We start from the raw sequence: 12332 nt of genomic DNA, 5'->3' as shown, positions 1-12332 counted from the left end.
GATGTGGTCGTTAAGACCAAACACGTCGAAACTCTAGTAGATGATTTGAGGCTTACATTCGACAACCTCCGAGCATACGACATTAAGCTCAACTCGGAAAAATGTGTTTTCGGCGTACCAGCCAGAAAGCTCTTGGGCTTCATTGTATCCGGTAGAGGAATTGAAGCAAACCCAGCCAAGATCCGAGCTCTGTCACAATTGGATATCCCAAAAGACCTCAAACAAATACAAAAACTAACTGGATGCGTGGCGGCTCTAAGCCGCTTCATCTCCCATTTGGGAGAAAAGGCACTGCCCCTCTATCGCCTCCTCCGGTGCACCGAACACTTCGAATGGACGGATGCTGCCACGGCCGGACTCGAAGAAATTAAGGCCATATTGGCAACAAATCCGGTCCTGGCCGCGCCCAACCTGGGCGAACCGATGTTATTATATATCGTAGCAACACATCAAGTTGTCAGCGCGGTACTCGTCGTCGAACGAGAAACAGAAGGGCACAAATTCCCTCTTCAAAAACCAGTGTACTACGTATCCACTGTCTTAACTCCATGCAAGCCCCGGTACCCACATTATCAAAAGATAGCGTACGTGGTGTTCATGGCATCCCGGAAGCTGCGACACTACTTTCAAGAGTGTTCCATAACAGTGGCCTCCGAAGTACCTCTCGACGACATTATAAACAACCGCGACACAACGGGCAGGATTGCAAAATGGGCCATTGAGCTCTTACCATTTGACATAACCTACAAACCACGGCGAGCTATAAAGTCGCAAGTTTTGGCTGACTTCATCGCCGAATGGACCGAAGCCAAACTCCCTAAAGAGTACGGCGCATACTCCAATTGGATCATGCATTTCGACGGCTCCAAAATGTTGGCCGGATTGGGGGCTGGTGTCGTCTTGACATCCCCAACCGGAGACACGGTCCAATACGTACTTCAAATAATGTACACGGACTCCAACAACGCAGTCGAATATGAGGCCCTTCTACATGGTCTCCGGATGGCAATCTCCATGGGTATTCAACGCCTAGAGGTGCGCGAGGAATCAAACCTCGCAATATCCCAAGTAAATGAAGACTTTGACACCAAGGATCCGAAAATGGCAGCCTACCGTAACGCCGTCCTAAAAATGCCAGCTCGGTTCGAAGGACTCGAATTCCACCATGTAGTCCGGGATAATAACCAGGCAGCAGACGTGTTGGCACGCATCGGCGCAAAACGCGACGCCGTCCCTCCAAACATCTTCCTGGAGCGGCTCTTTAAGCCATCCGTATTATGGGAAGAGGAGTTCAGAAATAATAACCCAGAACCAACTGCACCACCCAACACGGAACATTCTGACACAATCGGTGGCTCAGCCAATGAAATAACACCTTCAGCCCACGAAATAATGGCAGTAATTGCCCCGTGGACGGAACCATTCCTAGCCTACTTAATTAGGCAGGAACTTCCCGAAGACCAAAATGAGGCCCGCTGCATAGTTCGGCGATCTAAAGCCTACAAGGTCCATGAGGGAGAACTTTATAAGAAAAGCACAACCGGAGTCCTCCAAAGGTGTGTCTCCGAAGAGGAAGGGCGAAATCTCCTGGCTGAAATTCATGCCGGACTCGGCGGGCACCACGCTGCAGCCCGGGCCCTTGTAGGCAAGGCCTTCTGTACAGGATTTTATTGGCCGACAGCCCGGGCAGATGCTCAGGACTTAGTCCAACGATGCGTTGGTTGCCAGCTCTTTGCTAATCAAAGCCACATGCCACCCACCGCCCTCAAAACTATACCCATCACTTGGTCATTCACGGTCTGGGGGCTTCACATGGTTGGACCCCTTAAAGGGGGAACCCACAAGCAAAAATACTTATTGGTCATGGTGGACAAATTCACCAAATGGATAGAGGCCAAGCCGGTTAAAACGGCAGAATCCGGACCTGTGATAGACTTCATATCCGGGGTAGTACACCGTATTGGCGTCCCCCACAGCATCATCACTGATAACGGCACGATTTTCTCGGTCGACGAGGTTAAACTCTGGTAAAAAAACATGGCCATCAAGCTCGACTATGCTTCAGTCTATCACCCTCAAACTAACGGTCAAGTCGAACGAGCAAATGGTCTAATCATGAGCGGCACTAAACCTAGATTAGTGCAGTCCCTCACGGAATCTAACACGCATTGGGTAGAGGAGCTCGACTCCGTACTCTGGGGGCTGCGGACCACGCCAAACCGCACTACCAGATTCACACCATTTTTTATGGTATACGGCGCAGAGGCAGTTTTGCCCTGCGATATAATTCATGACTCACCTCGCGTGTGCATGTACGAAGAAAGAGAAACCGAGTTGGATCGGCAGGATAGTTTGGACGCCTTAGTGGAGGAGCGCGACGTGGCAAAATCCCGTTCCGCATTCTATCAGCAGCAAGCTCGAAGATATCAAAGCACAGAAGTACGGTCCAAAACTTACGATATTGGTGAGCTAGTTCTACGCCTGCCGGACAAGAAAAAGGACAAACTTAAGCCCAAATGGGAAGGTCCCTTCATCATCGACCAAGTCCTTACCAGCGGTGCATACCGTCTACGCAACGCATCTGACAACCGACTCGAGCCGAACCCATGGAACGCAGCCCATCTCCGAAGATTCTACGCCTAGCGCCGGACTCAGAGTTCGTCTCCTTCCTCCGTCCACCTTTCATATTTTTTTCGCTGTCTTTTGTTTCCCTCCTTTTTCCTCCCTCTTTCAGTAAAAGCCTTTGAGGGCTGATCTGCGCATTGTTCGCACACACTTGATGTGTTACTCGCACTCCTTATACCTGGGGGCTTCTTTAACAGAAGCTTATTTATACGGGCTTCATGCCCAACACATGTGTCATACTTCCGCATGCACCTTTTACTCACCATTATATGCATCGATATGACTTAAGTTTTGGCCAAGCTGGGTTGCCTGGCTCCTGTGCTTACCCCTACATTCCCGATTGTTCGGCTAGGAGGTAAAGGGAGCACCTCTGCGATTGTTACTACCGGGTCAGCCGGATGTGTACCTCAGACTAGGTGAAGCCGAAGGCTAGCGTTCTTAAGGGAATATTCGGTCGGTGACTTGAAAGATGATTTATTACTTATTTATTTATCTGCCCCCAGATGCTTTTTCTGCTCTTTTCGCAGTCTGGACATGCACTTTAGGGCATGCCTCCCAGGGAAAGGAACCCCTAACGGAACTATTCTCCCTGGAAGATGTTTCTTACTAACCATGTAATATAACATAGCTAGTTGGGCACTTGTCTGATAAAGCACTTATGTCCCCTACGCCTGGTCTCCATGCATGCCCCGGTTTTTGTATAACCGTGAGGGTACTCGGACACACTCCGGACTGTTGGGTCCCGAGGTTGAAGCGAAAAGGTCCGCAAAGACAAACGATCTACAATCCGGCTAGAAGGCATTTTACATGTTATTTTAAATTACATCATCAAACTAACTGATTGTACTCCTCTTCAATCCCATCTAACAGGCTGTCTAGTTTACAGTCCCGTTGGGAATATTTCGCGGCCAACTCTACTTGGCCGTACATCAGGCTCACAGGGATCTCCTTCCCATCGGGCCCCACAGGTCTGACCTCGGCCATGTGGTTTGGATCAGCCTTCGTGTACCGCGTCTTCACCATGGCCTAGGCCTCCCTGGCGCCTTGACGGCAGGCCGATATATTCCACAGACGGAAGCGCTGCCGTACTCCCTGAAGCTTCTCAACAAGCCCTCCAAGACCCTCGGGTAGGGAGATGGACGGCCATAAGGCCTGAATGACGCCGCTCGTCGCCTGCCGAACATGTTCGTGTAGTTGCAGCAGCTCGAGAAGAAGGTCACCCGTGGAACCAGGCATTTCCTCCGCCGGACGACCCGTGAGCACACCTACAGACACATTTCTGTCAATCGACTTCCTCGCCGAACTCTTCTTTTCAAAAGAGTTTGCTCAAGCACTTACTGTAAATGCCGTGACGAAGCCGCCGATTCTCCTTTACGGAGTTAGACAGCTGGACTCGAACATCTTTTAGTTCTTCGCCCAGCTGGGTGTTGGCATCTAGGAGTTTGTTCCTCTCCTGCTGCACCCTCATAAGCACCTTCTCGCCGGCCTTCAGCTGACGCAGCAGATGTTACTTGTCCGGATCTAGTCCGGCACCCTCTGCAATATTATTGTCAGACTAAACGCACACGCCGCACTTCATAAACTACTTATCTTTTCGAGAAATGTATTACCAGAGGGGGTCTCTATGGCTCCCCTTGCGGCGGCTAGTGCGGCCTCAAGTTGGGCCTTGCATTCTTGAAGCTCCTGGGACAGGTGGGTATTCTTCTCCGTAAGATCCTGCATAACAAATGATCCTTAAATCAGTTAGTTTAACTATTTTATGTCTCGGGGGCTACTGGCATATATAACTATTAAAATTCCTCACCCGTGTGTCTTTCACATACTGCTCCGTGGCTCTGGTTAAACCATCTTGAGCATCATAGAGGTGCGCGTCTCCCGCATTAAAGGCATTCAACGCCTCTGGGGAGAGACACGTGTCACGAAGAACTGTCCGGCGGCGCCTGTGATTCATGGCGCTCTCCACCTCAGACCTGGTGGCAGACAGCCTATCGGCATCCTCCGTTGGAGGAGCATCCGGCTCGCGCCTTGCGCTCGCCTCCCCCTCCGGACCAGGTGTTGGAGCCTGGCTGGCGGAGGCTTGGTTGGCAACCTCTCCGGGCACAGTCCGGCGAGCGCTCTTTCTCCTGGAAAGAATCATGAGCATTAATATACCTCCCAGGAGTCTTTCCCTTAAAGACAATGGTGCGCCATACCTTTGCGGCGACGTTTTGATTCGCGCCGCACTCCTCTTCCGCCTGCTGGGCCGCATTGACCCTGGTTGGTCAGTCGCCGCGGGCTCGGCTTCTCGCCGTAAAGGCGCCTCCTGCGAAGCACCGTTGGAATACGGTGGTCAGAAACAAGCATTAAAAAAGTAATGGTGTCAGGACTTCGGTCGTACTCACCTGGGAAGCCAGAGATAAACCGGGGTAGTCAGCCATAATGGTGACTAGAGCATTGTCTATGCTGAGTTGGTGGAACACCCGTCAATCAGTTCCACCTTTATGTCCAGATCCTCTCTGGAGGCCGGATCAAGGGATCTTCTCGGATCCTCGGGTTGTGGAGTCGGGCTTTGTATGCCCTCCACATCCCGGCGGAGTTCCTGCGTCGAAATCATAAAGTAAGACACTTAACTTTGAAAGCACGGATCGGATAATAAACGTCCGCTTACCCAGCTCCGAGGGTTATTCATGGAGAATCCATTCAATGGACTTGTGCGAAGGAAGTCCTCCTTCTCCCCCTTGTACGAGTCGGACAGGATCTTCACCAGATCGGCGGTCGATCCCGGCCCCTTGCGGCCATGACGGGTGGCGTCATTCTCCCCGTTGAAATCCCACATGGGGTGGCCCCTATATTGGAGCGGCTGCACCCCTCGCATAATGCATGTGGCCATAACTCCAATCATGGTCAATCCGGAATGAGCCAGTAACCTTATCCGGCCCATCAGATATTGGACGCTCCTATCATCCTCCCGTTGAGGGCTCCACGGGCGCCAACTCAGGTGTTTCTTCAAAGGAGCATTGCTAAACTCCGGGAGGCCGATCCGAACTGGATCCGGCAGCGGGGCGTCTTCCATATAGAACCACTCTGAAGGCCAGTCTTCGGACGCCTTCTTCGGGGTTCCGGATAGATATCCGGTCCCGGCGATGCGCCATATTTCGGCTCCGCCCACTTGATATATCGACCCCTCGTGAGAACGGGGTACGAGGCAAAACAATCTCTTCCACAGCGCAAAATGGGGCTCGATGCCCAAGAACAACTCGCAAAGAGCTACAAAGCCCGCGATGTGCAAGATGGAGGCAGGTGTGAGGTGGTGAAGTTGGAGTCCATAGAACTCCAGGAGCCCCCGGAGAAACGGATGTATGGGAAATCCGAGTCCCCTTATTAGGTAGGGGATGAAGCATACCCACTCTCCTTTGGAGGGATTGGGGACACTCTCCGCCTGCTTCCCACCCTTGTAGGTGGCCAGTCGGCTCGAACCGGAACCATAAAGGCTGGGGGAAGGTATCCCTCTGCTTGGAGCGTCACTAACTCGCTATGCGGGACTGAACATCTCCTCCAATCTCCTGGCTGAGGACTGGGAGCGCGAGAGGAGGAGCCGCGTCGACTGTCCATGTTGGAATGGATTTTTGTCAGATGCGCTTCGATGAGTACTTGCGGAAGGAGGATGGTGTGATTCGGATCTGGGTCCTCGCCTCTCTTATAGGCAGCTTATTCGTGCAGCTAGGGGGTAAAACGTAAAAATACCCTGGCTTTTCGCATTCATACGACACGTGGAAGAGGGCCATTATTGGACGTAGAAGCCAAGGAGCGCAACATTTATAAGGAAACCAGACACTATTCGGCAAACACATGGAATATGGAGGAGAACCCGCCTTGCAAACACCGAAGACAATACACGCGCCGGACTCATCATCATTGAAGCCTGGTTCGGGGGCTACTGAGGGAGTCCTGGACTAGAGGGTATCCGGATAGCCGAACTATCATCATCGGCCGGACTCCAAGACTATGAAGATACAAGATTGAAGACTTCATCCCATGTCCGGATGGGACTTTCCTTGGCGTGGAAGGCAAGCTTGGCGATACGGATATGTAGATCTCCTACCATTGTAACCGACTCTGTGTAACCCTAGCCCTCTCCGGTGTCTATATAAACCGGATGGTTTTAGTCTGTAGGACGAACAACAATCATACCATAGGCTAGCTTCTAGGGTTTAGCCTCCTTGATCTCGTGGTAGATCTACTCTTGTAATACCCACATCATCAATATCAGTCAAGCAGGACGTAGGGTTTTACCTCCATCAAGAGGGCCCGAACCTGGGTAAAAACATCGTGTCCCTTGTCTCCTGTTACCATCTGCCTAGACGCACAGTTCGGGACCCCCTACCCGAGATCCGCCGGTTTTGACACCGACATGGTACTTACCAAAAATAGCAGAGGTCATAGCGTTGATTTGCTGCTTTAATCCAGTCGGTTCTTCTATCATCGGTTTAAGGGCTGCTTCAGCATCCTCCGCCCGCTTTAGCAAAGTTGTTTTTTCAGCCTCCCAATCTGCTCATTCGCCCTTGAAACCATCCTTCAATTGCTCCATGGTTGTTAAAGCGCCCTTCAGTTCTTCTTTGGCCTTTGAAGTTTCGGCTTGCTGGGACTTGATGTTTTCTTGGAGGTCAGAGATTTGAGAATCTTTGTTGGTCAAGTCAGCCTGCATGAGACAGTTAATAAGTTGGTAATACTTTTTTGAAAGTCCCAAGCGCATAATAGGTTATACACTTGACACTTGGGGGCTAATGAGGATTGCTTTTTCTCAAATGATATTTTAAGTCCCAAGCACATAACACAATTATATACTTGGCACTTGGGGCTAATGCATATCAGATCAATTCAAGGTTATCAAGTTTTGTTTCTCCACAGCCGGATCATGTTGGTGACTGAAAGGCATTTTGATGTATAAACCAGACTATCCTAAAGGTATAAACTGGTTTATAGGGGCTACACAAGCAAAATCCAATCTTATCCTACTACAAGTCCCGGCTCACATTCACATTGATGAACCGGCCCTTGGGGGCTACTGGAGTTGATAATTGAAGCAGGTTATAAGGAAAAAGAATTTATGCAAAGGAACAGATATTTACCTAATATTGCTCTTTCATCAGACCTACTAAACCGGCTTCATAATCGCGGTTGGTATACAGACGGTTCAGATATCCAGAGTGGATGTCCTGAGCATTGAGGTGAGCATAGCTTGATAAATCAGTTTTCCATTTGCCTTTGTCCACAGCGGAGAATTCTTCCTTGGAACTATGCTTTGATAAAGCGACGGGGTTGCCAGGAGCAGTATGGCCAAAGCCGGTAATCACAACATCATCTATGGTGCCATCAACAGTTTTGTTTGGGCTTGGCGATTTAGCACATGTCCTTGCTGGGCTTGGTGGATCGGCAGCTGGGCTTGGCGGATCAGCAGACTGGCTCGTTGGATTCATTTTTGCCAGTTCAACAAAAGTATCCTGACCCTGAGGTACCGGATCATCCAGAGTTATGTCAGCATCCTGATCAAGAGCCTCTGATGTCCTCTCCAGTGTAGTGGCCGGATTATCATCAGCTAGTGTAGTCAGCTTGGCTTTTTTGCTAAGTATAGCTCTGGCACTAAAAAGAATAAACACAGAGGTTAGTTCAATAAACCAGTGCAAGGCATAAACAATTAAGTATAGTATGCTTATCTAGGGACGGTCTTGAGTGGAGGCATCTCTGTGGTTGATGAATCGCCGGAGGATGAATGGGAAGTTCCCTGATAATTCGAATCATACGGATTAAGAGGATATCGGAAGTAACCCGCCTTGGGATAAAGTGTATTAGAAGTACAAGAGACCTCTTGATGGCGTTTGCGAACCGGAGAATATGGTAAACCGGAGGAGGTAACCACTTCACCACTGTGCCGGGTTGTGCGGCGAGCTTCATACTACTGTGTCTTCAAAGAAAAGTGCGGATCCGAATAAGCAAGAGGGTGTGAATATTTTACTTTCCGGACTACTCGACGGAGTTTTGGTACTGGCACATGATTTGAGTCAGAAGATAGAACAATTGCCTCTACTTCATCAGCGTGGCTAGCTTCCGCATCATCCTGATAATAATCATTGTCAATGAGGTGTATGAAAAAAGAACCAAGAGAATCTAGTTCTACCTCTGAGTCCGGGTCATCGATCTCTTCGTCATTGGGCAAGTCAGAGGCTTCGGGGGTTCTTTTCTTTGCGGGTTTCTTTGTAACCCTGGTCTTGACGCGAGGAGCTCTCGCCGGTTTATCCTGTGTTTTCCTCTTCCAAAACGGATCATCACCCTACGCAGATGGACAACAAGTTATAAAGGAATGATTAAGAAGGGATGGATTAAGGCAAAAATAAGATAATTCTTACAGCTGGCAGTTTGTTGGACGCATAGAAGGGGCTAAGCCCTACTCTGTTACATGCAGCCACCGGTTCATCAAGCATTTTCTTGACAGCTTCGGTGACTTCATCATCCGTGAGTTGGATGTCAACATGATGCTGAGGGTCGTTTAGATCCCCTGTGTATTCACACATTAAACCGGGGCACCGGCTTAAAGGCAAAATGCTCCAAGACACCAGCATCGAACGAAATCAATGCTTGTCAGACCATTGGCTACAAAAGGCCCTGAGTTTTGCTACTTGAGGGGCATATTTTGATCATTCTTTGGCAGTTAGTCGTTGAGGAACTGGATGAGTTTTGGTAAGCCGGTATGCACGATAACCTGGCAGAGGATTTTCATTGTGTCGAGCTGTATTGTGGCAGTAAAACCAAGTCTGATTCCAGTCCTTAGGATGGCTATGATGTTTGGCATGAGGGAAGTCAACATCCTTTCTCTTCTAGATTGAAACGCCCCCGACATTAGTGTTGGGCCCGTCCGTAAATTCAGTACGGCAGTTTAAGTAAAAGAAGTCCTGGAATAGTTTCACAGTGGGTTCCTCTTGCAGATAGACTTCACAAAATACTTGAAAGTTGCATATATTGGACACGAAGTTCGGTCCAATATCTTGAGGGCGGATCTGGAAGCTAGCAAGAACATCATGAAAGAATTTTGATCCGGGCGGGCTGAACCCTCGATTCAGATGATCAGTAAATACAATCACTTCTCCATTCTGGGGCTCAAGAGGATTTTCTAAACCGGGGACCCTCCAGTGAATGGTTACATTGCTCGTTAAAGCGCTAGTCACAACGTACCCAGTCAGTTGCTCTTCAGTAACCCGGGAAGGGACCCAATTGCAAGCATAGAACTGTTTCGCCATTTCAATGGAAAGCTGGAAAAAGGATCAATGCCGGTTTAAAGATTCATGACTAATGCAGATAAACCGGCCTAAGGACAGAAGGAGGAAGAAATTGAAGCATATATGCATAATAAACCGGATTGTTTAAACATTGAGGTTGAGTTGGCGGTTTAAGAGAGGGCTAATGGTACCTGGCGGGTTATCATCTTTTAAAGGTTAAACCGCCTACAATGGTGCGGAAGCTATAGATCTGAGAAATTCCTAAGTATTGCACAACCAGGTTTTACAAGTTGTAACTATAATTTTGGATCTATCGCAGTCTTAAAAAGAAGAAAAAAATTCAAAAGCCCTAGGCGGTGTCAGCGGAACAGCTAAAGGCCAGATGGGATATGTTTACTGATAAAAGAGATGCTATGATGAAGAAAAACAACGTCTAGTTATGGTCGCACAGGAAAAAAGGTCGCGTTTTGTCAAAAGATCCATGGGACAGCAATGAACATTGACGAACACTGAAGAACACAGAAGAACAATGAAACCCTAATGGTAGATCTGAGGTGAAGAAGAAGACAACTTACAGAGGTTGAAGGAGTGGCGGAGAGGCGTCGCGTTTCTCTGGTCAGATCAGGTTGATGCAGCGGTCATTGGTGGTGCAGAAGCGAAGGTTGATGATGGCGACTGTACTCAAGCACTAGGGCGATGCAAGGAAGACAATGGGGCGAAAGGGCACGAAGCGGAAGGGAAAGAATGACCCTTGGTCCTATTTATAAGGTGAAGGGATAAGTGACAGGCGCGGGAATCAAGGAACCCAAAAAATGGATATCTGACACAGCTGTCGCCTCGGTTTTCGGAGGTTCATTAATAAAAAGAAAGTATTTACAGGTTTTTATATAGAGATGACGTCATGGCGATTTATTACAATCTTGGAAGATGACGTCATGGCGGTTTATCAAGTTCATATGGAGGAGACGTCATGGCGGTTTACAAGGATCATACGAGGATGTTCAAGAAGGAGTTTTTCCTAAGTGTTGAAGATTGACATGAACAAGTTCAAATCAATCTGGGGCCTAATATTGGGGATATAACTACTGAGTATAAACCTCCCAGGAGGGGCCGGGTTATGCTCATCCATATTGAAGCCCATGAAGACAAGGAATATGGCACTTTACTACAGAGACTTAGAGGCCTAGAGCCCAAGGGCGGATTAGGGCCCATAGAGATAAATCGCCATGAGATATGTAACTTGCGTTGTAAGATAGGGAAAGGTAGAAACCGAGCCGGGCACGTGTATGAACCGGCCTCGGTATTCTGTAAACCGCCGGGCGTCAACCTGTGTATATAAAGGGACGACCCAACGGCGGTTCAGGGACAAGAAAACAACAACTCGAGAGACAGGAAGAGCGGATTCGCTCCATGATCATCGAGACCCCATCAATTCCACCACAACTGAATTGTAGGCTTTTACCTTCACCGCAAAGGGGCCGAACTAGTATAAACTCCCCATGTCCTTTGTCCGATTTAACCCCTTCAAGCTAATCTCGTTGCGATGGCTCCATGACTAAGTCCTCTCACTAGGACATCTGACGTGTTAATTCCACGACACTGACCTTGGTCCTCTTCATCACTTTCTTGGGATCAATGTTTCCCACACTTCATCTACACTCTTTCTCTCTCAACGCCAGTATCTTCTTGACTTGCTCTCTCATGCGGGGATGACTGACTGTCAACCCTGTCGTACGCCGGTCGATGTTGGTACCAAGTTGTCGGCCGATGGTGAACCTTTTTCTGATCCTACACTATATCGCAGTATCACTGGTGCTCTCCAATATGCCACTCTCACTCGTCTTGATATATCTTATTTTGTTCAACAAGCGTACTTATATATGCATGATCCCCGTGTTCCTCATTTTTCTCATGTCAAGAGAATACTTCGGTATCTCAAAGGTACTATTGATCATGGTCTTCTTCTTAACTCTTCCTCTCCAACAAGCTTGACAGTTTATTCTGATGCAGACTGGGCGGGTTGTCCAGATACTCGACAATCTACATCCGGCTTTTGTGTTTATTTGGATGAAAATCTTGTTTCTTGGTCTTCTAAAAGGCAAGTTACAGTTTCCAGATCTTCTGCAGAAGCTGAATATAGGTCTGTTGCTCATTCTATGGACGAGGCGGTGTGGCTCCGTCAGCTTCTAGTTGAGCTTCATCAACCAATTGAGCGTGCAACAATTGTTTATTGTGACAATGTTTCTGCAGTCTACATGGCGTCCAATTCTTTTCAGCATTGTCGCACCAAACACATCGAGATTGATATTCATTTTGTTTGTGAGAAACTGGCTCTTGGTGAGGTCCGTGTGCTTCATGTTCCTACCACTGCGCAATTTGTTGATATTTTCACCAAGGGGATCCCCACTGCAACATTTCGCTCCAGTCTCAACATCGTTACACCTGATGTTGACACTG

Source organism: Triticum aestivum, chromosome 1B (genome assembly GCF_018294505.1).
Source record: "Triticum aestivum cultivar Chinese Spring chromosome 1B, IWGSC CS RefSeq v2.1, whole genome shotgun sequence".
Taxonomy (NCBI): domain Eukaryota; kingdom Viridiplantae; phylum Streptophyta; class Magnoliopsida; order Poales; family Poaceae; genus Triticum; species Triticum aestivum.
Note: the sequence above shows the minus strand (reverse complement) of the source record.